Here is a 14204-nt window from a genome sequence, read left to right as displayed (position 1 = left end):
TTTTTTCCTTTTTTCTAATATATCTGTTAGTTTTCTAATCTTGTTTTATTTTTTACTCTTTGTTATTGTTCTGCTACATTTTTTTCCCTGCCACCTCATGTGGTTTGTGAGATCTTGGTTCATGAGATGGGAGTCAGGCCTGGTGCTCCTGCTGTGGGGGCTCAGAGTCCAAACCACTGGACTAACAGAGAACCTCGGACCCCAGGAAATATTCATCAGAGTGAGGTCTCCTGGAAGTCCTCTTTTCAGCAGCAAGACCCAGCTCTACCCAACAGCCTAAAAATTCCAGTACAGGAAGCCTTAGGCCAAAAAACCAGTAAGACAAGATCACAATCCCACCCATCAAAAATAAAAAGAGATGACAAAAAAATATGTCACAGATGAAGGAGCAAGGTTAAAACCTACAAGACCAAATATATGAAGAGGAAATATGCAACCTACCTGAAAAAGAATACAGAGTAATGATAGTAAAGATGATCCAGAATCTTAGAAATACAATGGAGGCACGAATCAAGAAAATACAAGAAATGTTTAACAAAGATGTAGAAGAACTAAAGAACAAACAAACAGAGATGAACAACAAAATAACTAAAAAGAAAAGTACACTAGAAGATATCAATAACAGAATAACTGAGGCAGAAGGACAATGACGTGAGCTGGAAGACAGAATGGTGGAAATAACTGTCTTGGAACAGAATAAAGTAAAAAGGATGAAAAGAAATGAAGACAGCCTAAGAGACCTCTGGGACAACATTAAATGCGCCAATATTTGAATTATAGGAGTGTCAGAGGAAGAAGAGAAAAAGAAAAGGTCTGAGAAAATATTCAAAGACATTAAAGTGGAAAACTTCCTTAACATGGGAAAGGAAATATTCACCCAACTCCAGGAAGTGTAGAGTCCCAAACAGGATAAACTCTAGGAGAAACACACCAAGATACATAATAATCAAACTAACAAAAATTAAATTCAAAGAAAAAATAATAAAAGCAGCAAGGGAAAAGCAAAAAATAACATACAAAGGAATCCCCATAAGGTTATCAGCTGATTTTCAGCTGAAACTCTGCAGGCCAGAAGGGAGTGGCAGGATATACTTAAAATGATGAAAGGGGAAAAACTACAACCAAGATTACTCTACCCAGCAAGGATTTCATTCAGATTCGACAGAGAAATCAAAAGCTTTACAGACAGGCAAAAGCTAAGAGAATTCAGCACCAAACCAGCTTTACAACAAATGCTAAAGGAACTTCTCTAGGTGGGAAACACAAGAGAAGGAAAAAACCCACAAAAACAAACCCAAAACAATTAAGAAAATGGTAATAGGAACATAAAAATCAATAATAACCTTGAATATAAATGTATTAAATGCTCCAACTAAGAGACACAGACTGACTGAATGGATACAAAACAAGACCCATATGTATGCTGTCTAAAGACACTGAATTCAGATGTAGGGACACACACAGACTGAAAGTGACAGGATGGAAAAAGATATTCCATGCAAATGGAAATCAAAAGAAAGCTGGAGTAGCAATACTCATATCAGATAAAATAGACTATAAAATAAAGGCTGTTACAAGAGATAAGGAAAGACACTACATAATGATCAAGGGATCTATCCAAGAAAAAGACATAACAATTATAAATATTTATGAACCCAACATAGGAGCACATCAATACATAAGGCAAATACTAACGGCCATAAAAGGGGAAATTGACAGTAACACAATAATAGTAGGGGACTTTAACACCCCACTTACAACAATGGACAGATTGTCCATACAGAAAATAAATAAGAAACACAAGCTTTAAGTGACATTATAAACCAGATAGATTTAATTGATATATAGGACATGCTACCCGAAAGTGGCAGAATACACTTTCTTCTCAAGTGCACATGGAACATTCTACAGGATAGATGACATCTTGATTCACAAATCAAGTCTCAGAAAATTTAAGAAAATTGAAATTTTATCAAGCATTTTTTTTTTGACCACAATGCTGTGAGATTAGAAATCAATTACAGGAATAAAACTGTAAAAAGCACAAATACATGGAGGCTAAACAGTGTGCTACTAAATAACCAACAGATCACTGAAGATATCAGAGAAGAAATCAAAAATTACATAAAACAAATGACAATGAAAACACAATGACCAAAAACCTATGGAATGCAGCTAAAGCAGTTCTAAGAGGGAAGTTTTTAACAATCCAATCTCACCTCAAGAAAAAAGAAAAATCTCAAATAGACAATCTAACCTTACACCTAAAGCAACTAAAGAAAGAAGAACAAAGGAAACCCAAAGTCAGTAGAAGGAAAAAAATCATAAAGGGTAGAGCAGAAATAAATGAAATGGAAATGAAAACAATAATAGCAAAGATCAATAAAACTAAAAGCTGGTTCATTGAGAAGATAAACAAAATTGATAAACCTTTAGCCAGCTCATCAAGAAAAAAAGGCAGAGGATGCAAATCAATAAAATTAGAAATGAAAAAGGAGAAATCACAAATGACACTGCAGAAATAGAAAGGATTATAAGAGACTAATACAAACATCTATATGCCAATAAATTGGACAACCATGAAGAAATGGAAAAATTCTTGGAAAGGTACAATTTTCCAAGACTGAACCAGGAAGAATTAGAAAATATAAACAGACCTATCACTAGTAATGAAATTGAAACTGTAATTTAAAATCTTCCAACAAAAAAAGCCCAGGACCAGGTGGCTTCACAGATGAATTCTATCAAACATTTATAGAAGAGCTAAGACCTATCCTTCTCAACTCTTCCAAAAATTGCAGAGGGAGGAATACTCCCTAATTCATTCTATGAGGCCACTATCACCCTGATACCAAGAGCAGACAAAGATATCGCAAATAAAGAAAATTACAGACCAATATCACTGATAAATATACGTGCAAATATCCTCAACAAAATACTAGCAACAGAATGTAACAATACACTAGAAGGATCATACACCATGATCAAATGGGGTTTATCCCAGGAATGCAAGTATTCTTCAATATTTGCAAATCAATCAATGTGTCACACCATATTAACAAATTAAGGAATAAAAAACATACGATCATCTCAAGATGCAGAAAAAGCTTTTGACAAAATTTAACACCTATTTATGAGAAAATATCCCCAGAAAGTGGGCATAGAGGGAACATACCTCAACACAATGATGGCCATATATGAGAAACCCACAGCAAACAACATTCTCAATGGTGAAAAACTGAAAGCATTTCCACTAAGATTAGGAACAAGACAAGGATGTCTGTCCACTCTCACCACACTTATTCAACATAGTTTTGGAAGTCATAGCCACAAAAATCAGAGAATAAAAAGAAATGAAAGGAATACAAATTGGAAAAGAAGTAAAACTGTCACTGTTTGCAGATGACATGATACTATACACAGATAAACCTAAAGATATCACTAGAAAAATACTAGAGCTAATCAATGAATTTGGTAAAGTTGCAGGATACAAAATTAATGCACAGAAATCTCTTGCTTTCCTATACACAAACAAAAAATAATCAGAAAGAGAAATTAAGGAAACAATCCCATTTTCCATTGCAACAAAGAGAATAAAACAGCTGGGAATAAACCTACCTAAGGAAGCAAAAGACTTGTACTTAGAAAACTCTAAAACAATGATGAAAATAATCAAAGATGATATAAATACATGGAGAAATATACCGTGTTCCTGGATTGGAAGAATCAGTATTGTGAAAATGACTATACTACCCAAAACAATCCACAGACTCAATGCAATCCTTAACAAACTACCAATGGCATTCTTCACAGAATTAGAACAAAAAACCTGACAATTCATATGGAAACACAAAAGACCCCAAATGGCCAAAGCAGTCTTGAGAAAGAAAAACGGAGCTGGAAGAATCAGGCTCCCTGACTTCAAACTATACTACAAAGCTACAGTAATTAAGACAGTATGGTACTGGCACAAAAACAGAAATATAGATCAATGATACAGACCTGAAAGCCCAGAGATAAAACCACTCACATATGGTCACCTAATTTATGACAAAGGAGGCAAGAACTTACAATGGAGGAAAGACAGCCTCTTCAATCAGTGGTGCTGGGAAAACTGGAGAGCTACATGTAAAAGCGTGAAGCTAGAACACTACCTAACACCATACACAAAAACAAACTCAAAATGGATTAAAGACCTAGATGTAAGACTGGACACTATAAAACTGTTAGAGGAAAACATAGGCAAAACACACTATTATATATAACACAGCAAGATCTTTTTTGATCCACTTCCTAGAGTAATGAAAATAAAAACAAAAGTAAACAAATGGGACCTAATTAAACTTAAAAGCTTTTGCACAGATAAGGAAACCATAAAGAAGATGAAAAGACAACCCTCAGAATGGGAGAAAATATTTGCAAATGAAACAACAGACAAAGGATTAATCTCCAAAATATAAAAACAGTTCACAGAGCTCAATACCAAAAAACAAACAACCCAATTAAAAAATGGGCAGAAGATGTAAATAGTCATTTCACCAAAGAAGACATACAGATGGCCACCAGGCACATGAAAAGATGGTCAACATCGTTAATCATTAGAGAAATACAAATCCAAACTACAATGAGGTATCACCTCACACCAGTCAGAATGTCTATCATCAAAAAATCTACAAACAATAAATGCTGGAGAGAGTGTAGAGAAAATGGAACCCTTTTACACTGTTGGTAGGAATGTAAATTGATACAGCCACTATGAAGAACAGTACAGAGGTTCCTTAAAAAACTAAACATAGAGCTACCATATGACCCAGCAATCCCACTACTGGGCATATACCCTGAGAAAACCATAATTCAAGAGGACACATGTGCCCCAGTGTTCATTGCAGCACTATTTGCAATAGCCAAGACATGGAAACTGCCTAAATGTCCAATGACAGATGAATGGATAAAGAAGATGTGGTACATATATACAATGGAATATCACTCAGTGATAAAAAAGGAACAAAATTGGGTCATTTGTAGACATGTGAATGGACCTAGAGTCTGTCATACAGAGTGAAGTAAGCCAGAAAGAAAAAAAACAAATATATATTTATGCATATATGTGGAATCTAGAAAAATGGTACAGATGAACCTATTTGCAGGGCAGGAATATAGACGTAGATGTAAAGAATGGACATGTGGACACAGGGGGTGAAGGGGAGGGTGGGACAAATTGGGAGATTAGATTTAACATAAATACACTACCATGTGTAAAATAGATAGCTAGTGTGAACTTGCTGTATAGCACAGGGAGCTCAGCTTCGTGCTCTGTGACAACCTAGATGGGTGGGACTGGGGCAGGTGGGAGGGAGGTCCTAGAAGGGTGGGGATATAGATATACATATAGCTGATTCACTTCATTGTACAGCAGAAACTAACACAACCTAGTAAAGCAATTATACTCCAATAAAAAAAATAAAATTGGTCTCTTGTAGAGAGTATATAGCTGTTACATATTCCGCCCCCCCCGAATCTGGCAATTTTTGCCTTTTAATTTACATGTTTTAAACCTTGTTGGTATATTTGAATATATATTTGTCTTTTTTTTTCAAGTCGTTTGCTACTTGCTCCATGAATTCTGCGTAGTTGTTCATTTCTTTCTGCCTTGTTTTGAATCAGTTAATTTTTATTCAATGGTTTCATCTTATTTCTACTCTAGGCTGATTAGTTAGACCACTGTTTAATTTTTTTTAGTTATTGCCCTAGGGTTTACAATATACATCTTTAGTTTATTACTACCCAACTTTAAAAAGACATTATACTACCTTGTTCACAATATAGAAAACTTACTTTTTAAACTCTGTCTCCCATTGTTTTCATTGAGTGTGACACCATTTTTATTTACATTCATTAAGAACATCTCATTATTGTACTATTTGCAGCTTAAAAAATCAAATATCATTTCAAATAATTAGGGAGAGGAAAAATATCTTTTATATTTACCTTCATTTTAATCATTTTTGAAATCATTATTTGTGTAGATTCAAATATCTGGTACTCTCTTTGTTCTGCCTAAATAACATATTTTCACATGTACATTATGCAAGTCTGCTGACAACTCTGTTAGATTTTTTTTTATCTTAAAAGTATGTATTTCACTTTCATTTAAAAATAATTAATAGACTTTATTTTTAGAATAGTTTTATATTTCAAGAATAATTGCAAAAATACTACAATGAGTTCTTATGTATCGCATATCCAGTTTCTCCTCATTAACATATTACATTACTCTAGTATATTGGGTACAATTAATGAACCAATATCAATACAGTATTATTAAACAAAGTCCATAGTTTATTCATATCTTCTTAGTTTTTACCTAATGCCCTTTTCTGTTTCAGGATTCATTGCAGAATATCCAGAATATCGCAATGCATTTAGTTGCCATATCCCCTTGGTTGTGACTTTTTTTTTTCAGATTTTTCTTGTTTTTGATGACCTTAAAAGTTTCAAGGAATATTGGTCTCTTTTTTTCTTCTATGGGAAGTAAAAGACTTTTGTTTCAGAATATGAATATATATATATGTATATATATCATGAAGTATATATCACATATTTTATTTCAGAATATATACAAAAATATAATGAAGTAAGCACTCTAAACCTTTAAAATTAAAGTATTTGAATATAAAAAACAATGTCTTCATTCATTGGAAACATACTGAAAATTATACATAGTGTAGTTGATAGAGCATATATTAAAGTTGATAGGATAATATATGTCGGGTGATATAATTCGTCTTTAATGATGGAATGAAATAAACCTAGAGTTATGCCTTTAAACATTCCTTATATAATCCCTGAGAAACTACTATACAAAGGATGCTAAATAATGTTATGATATATAGTATATGCTCTCAAGTCCTTCACATATAGTCTAAAAGAGGAAATATACATAGACCTATGATTATAACAGAGTATAGTGATTCCACATTAGAAGTTAAGTACAAAATATAGTGACAACCCGAAGGAGGAAGTAACCAACTTTATCTGAGGTGAAAGAATCAAGATTAAACTTTAAGGTGTTGAAGGATAGATAGTTGGTTATTAGGCAAAAAGTGAATGAGTATTTAATGCAGAAGATGCAGCTTGTACAGAGTGAAGTATAATGTGTTTGAAAAATTATAGGTAGTTTGTTGGAACCATATTAGTGAATTTGGATTTTAACACCATTAGGTGTTGAAGTATTGAATAATTTTAGTAGGGGATCGCATAGTTGATTTACTCTTCAGGAAGTCCACTAATAGAAGATGACTGGGAGGTAAAAGACACTAGAAAGGAGAGCTCCCAGGAGCCAAGTGCGGTGTTCCAAGGAAAAGATGTAAAAAAGCCTGAACTAGAGCCCTGGTGCTGGGAATCAACAGGTGAAGATAGATGTGAATCTCCTTAAAGCTCCTTAAAAGATAAAACTGCCAGGACTCAGTACTTTATTAATTGTGTAAAGCTTAAAAAAATAATCTAAGATAACACCCAAGTTTGTCTCAAACTGAATGGTTGGTAGTTCTAATAATTAAGAGAAGGGACCTGGGAGAAGTAAAAGGGGGAGGAATAAGAGACATAAGACGGAAAATAATAAGTTAGATTTTTGATGTGAAACACTCAGCTCATGTGAGGTTGACATTGTGTATACAAGCCTGAAGAGCTGATGCAGAGTCAGGATTAAACATATAGCCTTAAACTCTTACAGAAGTTACCTATTTCAGTCTCCTATCTGATGTGCTCATATTCTCTACCTTAGCTCAGTTTACCTTACCTATGTAGGTGAGCATTTGCTATCTAGTTTCAGTCCCAATGCTGTTGAATGGCTAGAGCTAGAAGACACAATAGCACATCGGAAAGTGATTTTCAAAGCACTTTTTTTTTCAGAATTGGAGAAGGGAGATCACTAGACTCTCTGTTCATCCATTCTTTCTAATTTCATCTACCAGTGACACCTGAAGCTCTGAGGAATAGAGGTGTCAGGATTTATTAAGCATAAGAAGACATGATGCTATGACAGCTCTATATCAACTTTTAGCAGGTATGTTGCTGCCCTGTAAGCTGGAGCTACACATGATTTGGTTTTCTCCCAAGTAGAAAGCATATTAAACAATTTTCAGACTTGGGCAGATGGTCGTGTTGATTACAACATTCAGTTTCCATGCCAGTCTCTCATTGTTGTGACCTAAGTTGCTGGCCAGCATGCCCTTGCTGCAACTCTGGATTCCTGATCCTCTTCCTGTATCCTCCTCTTTCAGTTTCTATGAATTTCCAAATGTTTTGTTTTCTGCTTTGTTTCTCTGAGTTTGTGTGCTCTGTATTCATGCCATCCTTCCCTAAACTGACCTAGAGAACATGGTGCTCACCTATACCTAGTCTCCACTGCAGTACTCAGATACTGCCTAGCAGACAAGCGCTCACTAGGTCAGTTCCCTACTCAGGCCACACCCCATGATATGACTATGATACCAATTCTAACAGAAGCTGAAACTAGATGGTAGTGAAGAATGGAAATATGAGTGCAGTAATGTCAGTTGTTAGAGCCACAATTGCTTCTGGGTCACCACATTTCTATTTCATTTTTCATATTGCCCATGGAAGTATTCAGTTCTACTTCTTTTGTCTAATATATAATTTTCCAGCAAAAAAAAATCTACTACCTCTAAGAGAAATTATCTGCAGAAGTCATCATATGAGTTGAGAGAGGTCTGACCCCTAGGGGAATACATTCCAAGTTATATTAATAAAATTGCAAATATAAAATGCAGAGGGCTTCCCTGGTGGCACAGTGTTTGGGGGTCCGCCTGTCGATGCAGGGGACGCGGTTTGTGCCCCGGTCCGGGAGGGTCCTGCATGCCGCGGAGCGGCTGGGCCCGTGGGCCATGGCTGCTGGGCCTGCGCGTCCAGAGCCTCTGCTCCGCAGCGGAAGAGGCCACAGCGGTGAGAGGCCCGCATACTGCCAAAAAAAAAAAAAAATGCAGAAATCCATAAACCCAGAAGTTTGATTTGGTATATCATCAGAGTCACCTGTGGGTATACATTATACTGTATTACTAGTTAAATTATAAAATTTTGCTGAACATACATGCAATGCAGGATATTACCTTCTTACTCAGACATTCCTCTCACTTAACTTCTTTCTATGTCCATCATATTTAGCTTTTCCTAAAGGTTTTGGTTTTCCTAGTGTCCCTCTTCCTAAATTTTGCTCCAAATTAAATATAAGATGCAACACATATTCCACATTTGAGTCATTTTTTTCAAAAACATATATAATTAAATTATAGTATTACAAAGTGTTGAGGTATTTAATAGTTTTAGTAGTATTAATAGTTTTAGTATTATCATGTAATTTTCAAAGCATGTTCATACCTTTTCTTTTGTTTGATTCTCACAATGAAAACAGTGAAATCTAGAGAATTAGAGATCACTAGGTCTACTAGGGCTGAATTTTCTGGGGAGAGACATCTGTTAGGCATGTTTCCTGGAAGTCTAAGCCTAGCTGCCTGGAATAAACATACTTGGCTATTCTCTTTTCCTTTCCCCATAATAGGGTCAGTGAAGTGAGATCTTATTTATAGAGGAAAATGGTTTCAGGTAATTGAGTAGGTGGTTATAGTGGAGTTTGTTTGTAACCTTAGCCAAAGGTTTCACATTTTATTCTTGAAGAGAGGGGGATACAGAGAGAGAGAGGGAGGGAGATTGATTTCTTGCATTATTTCTTCCTATCTATATCTTCCTACCAAAAAATTGACATTATCTTTCCCTTAAATCATATTCTCATTTGATTCAGATATTAATTAATGTTTTCTTTTTATAAATTTCAATCAATTCTCATATGCACTTTTTAAGGGACTGTTTTTGTATTGTAACTGATTTATATGTGTTACTAATTGTTGTGATGAATAACCTGTCAAGAACCATTCATATACAATACATGCCAGGCAAGCAAGACATTTTTTAAGTAAAAGGAATTCTGAGCAATTGAAAACATTTTAACATTTAGTGGCTTATGTAATATTTGGATGAAGACTGTGTGTGTGTGTGTATGTATGTGTGTGTGTCTTATACACATATACACACATATACATACACATGCATATGGATACACATATACATAAATGTATATATGTATTAATCTAAAGCCCTGAAACTATAATCATCTGTTAAATCATTTGGCTTATGAAATTCTTTATGCATTATTATGCCTCTAATTCTAAAATCTCAATATCAGTGAACTATAAATAAGCAAGAGAGTATTCAGTAGCTCAACTTAGCAGTCAGGGGTTGGATGGCATTGAATGTCAGTGGAATGTCATTCCAGCAACATCTGAAAAAGTCCTATTCTTTGAGCCTATGTCACAAGTGGACAATACTGTTTATGGAAAATTCAATCTCAAACAATAAGTTTGACAAAAGAGAGAAATAAAAATGATCCACTTACCACTGGCATATTCCTGATAGTCTTTTTATATACAAATGTAACATGTGAAAAATATTACACATGCCTGACACACAACTGTAACTCAATAAATTAGAGTTAGGGAGGAGGATTTCACAGCAAGTGTGTATGGTCAGGCCACTCAAGATGGCTGTTCTCTCACTCTCTGTACATCTCCTACCCAGCCAGTGCCTGCTTCACCTATACCCTACTCACAGGACTGACCTTCCTACCTCCTTGCCCCAGGCCCCAGCTTATGATTGTTCTTATCAAAGATGTGGCAAGGGGCATGACCCTCTGCTGCTTTCCCTTGTATCTAATAAGCCAACCTGACCTAACTCCCCCTAAAACTGGCAATCTCCCCTTCCACCTGGGAGCAAAGACTGCTGCCATGTGCTGCTCGCCATTCATTGCAGGTAAGAAGGTAAGAAACCCCATCCATTAAACCAGTGATGTTTCTATTGCTGACTCTGGGCTCTTTCTTCAGTCTTAAAGCTGGGCAAGTGCAGGCCTTAGAGGTCTGTGGTGTGCAGCCCAACAAGGAACACAGGACTGTGAGTTAGATGAAGATAAAATCTCAGTTTCAATGTTTATCAATTATATAACTTTGGTCAACTTATTTAATCTACCTAATGTCTTATTTTTTTCTTCTGGGAAATGATATTAATAATGTCAGCCTCACAGATTTATTATAAAAATGAAATATTGAACATAAGTCATTAAAATCTTTGGGTCATAAAGTGTCTCTTCCATCATCATCATCATAACTATCACCATTATCAGCATTTTTTACCTTTCTTTTTTGATTAGGTATAGTCAGAAATCAGTTAAAAATAAAGAATACCAAAATTGAGATACCTAAAAAGGGCATTATTAGAAAGCAAGATCAAGTTGCCATGCCAGAGTCAGAAACATGGGAAGATTAGGATATAATGTAATCAAGGAGGTAGAAAAAGACAGACTAGGAATATGGGTGAACACTGTTGGAGAAGGTAAAGATAAAGTAAAGCAGGGACTCCACAAACTATAGGCAATGGCCATTGGGAGGCATAAGGCTTACATATCTAAAGTATTTATATGCAAAGACTAGAATTCCCTTTTTTGTTCAGGCATATATCTTCAGTTTCTCTGTCTGCCTTCCTAACTAGCTAAGTAATTTTTAGAATCAGTAATATGAAATTACAATAAGGGTAGAAAAATTAATTCCAGGAAATAGGAGGGAAGGATACTCTAATGAATGAAGACAACTTGTTCATTCAGTAGTGTTCTACATTACATGTTACAATACTAATATGTAAACTCTAGTTGCTAGTACTTAAGCTTAAGGTTTGGAAGAGAGGTGTACATTTTATTAATATGCACATATATTATTCATATATATATGAAAATGCCTCACATACTACTCACGTATTCATTTTGGCCTATTTGTATGCAAATGTAACATCTAAAACTTGCAAATATATATGATATAATACATAAACATATTCCTTGAAAATAACCATATGGCCTGTTCTTTTCATTGACAATGTGGAGCGAATAAAGCATTGAATTGAGTAGGCTGTTTTCTCTGAACAAAAAGATACCAGTAGGGTACATATTCCCAAATCTACACTATGGTGAATAAATAATTTAGATAGTTCTATGCTACCCAAAAAATGGCCGTAGTTCTAACCTTTGAAGACCAGGCCTCCTAGAGTTAATCTCTAGGACATTACTTCTATCATGTATTCCTATGAAAACTTAGCACTGAGCCAGGCATTTTACAGTTGTGTGATTAAGGGAGAAATGTACCCTCAAAGTAGGAAAATAGTACAATTCAGCCAAGGTAAGAAATTTTCCTTTTTCTGTACATCTTTCTTTTGAAAGTATAAGCTGTATAAAGGTGCCTTTAACTGCCACTATATATGCTGATTCTGATGCACACTTAATGGAAAGTGAGAATTAACTGGAAAATTCAACCTACTCAACAGCCACCTTTCTTCCCATGGAGAGTATTAAGTCCCATATAAAGTGTCTTATTATTTTCATTAAATACAGGTGACTATATCTATAAACATGCTTCCTTTCTGTTAATAAAAGGATGTTAGAATCCCAAAAGAATCTAAGGTCATTGCTTTTAATAAATACAGCAGCCTGTAATGATCTATTTATAGATTTATCAGTGATTATAAAATGGTTAAAAGCTTTGTTCAAATCACACGAAGCATGAAAATAAATCATCTTAAGATTCACTTTTATAAATTGGGAAAAGAATCATGAGCAGTTTTTACAACATTTGGAATGGTAGTAATCACTAAATAAAGCTGAATCATTTGGCTTTTACCAGATTAGAAACATATTTTTAACTCAGGAAATATTGAGTAAAAGTATTCCAAACACCATATTCATTTCTCAATGGAACACTATATCAAGTCGAACTGTTGTTAATTGTACAAGATGATACGTTGATGTTAGAAAGAAAAAAATCTTGGGTGTTCACAATGAAAGAAAATGAAGCTGCAATTACTTCTTTATAGTGAGTTTACATCTTCTTTCACAGTACTGAAGAAATAGGAAATAGGAAAATAATTGTCTTGAATGATAATATTCCTCTTGTGAAAAGATCAAAATAACATGAAGTAATTGATACAATTAAATTTCCCATGGCTTTGCTTTGAAATTTGAAAATCTCAACTCATAAACAGCTTGTAAATAAATAATCCAGAAATCTATTCACCTCCCACAGCATACACGAAAGAAATACACTTCATTTTGAAAGCAAAACATTTTTTTTATGTCCTACAAAAGGTTAAACCTTTAAGCAGTGTAATGGATCACTGTGGGAAGCTTTACTCAGAGATGCATAAAATGAGTGCAAAAAGAGATGCAAAAAGGTGTTTATGAAATCTCCTTCAGCCTGAATGTATAACTGTGTAGGTTATTAAGAAGTCAAAGCATCTAATGGGCCACTGGCATGATGCTAAGTTTTAGTCAGCATTTTCTATTCTATGCTCCACAAATCACCATAAATCCAGGAAGAAGTCAGTTGTTAACACCTCTAAACTCTACCATTGCACAATAGAGAAATGCAGTCGCAGAAGAGTCTCACATTTAGGTGAGTAAATTAAAAAGATTTAGTTTAGATAGGATTTAGATTTAACAGCTCCTTCCACACAAACTGAAACATATCACGCTATCTCAGAGTTCATTTAATAGCATTAGAAACTTCATTTCAGCAGTTTTAACAACAGCTTCTGCAGATTAGAAAGATGTTTCAACCAAGTTGCCTAGAAGCAAGGAAGGAGATTGGAGACTTATATGTTCTCTCAGAGTATTTTGATTAAGGTTGTAAATATTTATCAATCATTTATTTAGAGGTTTGCAACACTTGCATTTATTCATTTGGGGGAATGATAAACTGAAAAATGTGTGAGTCAAGAGTTTCCTGTTTGTAGTCTGTTGAAAAATGACCAACCTGAATATAAAAGGAAAACTTGGCCAAAGCAAGCAGATGGCAGGAAACAACCTGAATGTCCCTCCACTGATTAATCTAAAGTTTTAATATGGGACAAGGTTCTGGAGGCAGCAATATTGAAGGCTTCCTGGCTTAGCCTCTGGTATTTCTTTTGAGGAAAGAACAGTTTTGTTCCCATGCTAGTGCTTACTTCTCAAGAAAGAATGTAGGGAGACTAAGTGATGTTGGCAGTACCCACCCCAACCTTCACCTACTTTATGTATGTATAGTGCTTATTTAAGGGTG

Source organism: Stenella coeruleoalba (assembly GCF_951394435.1).
Source record: "Stenella coeruleoalba genome assembly, chromosome: 8".
In the NCBI taxonomy this organism is placed as follows: domain Eukaryota; kingdom Metazoa; phylum Chordata; class Mammalia; order Artiodactyla; family Delphinidae; genus Stenella; species Stenella coeruleoalba.
This window is presented reverse-complemented; position numbering follows the sequence as displayed.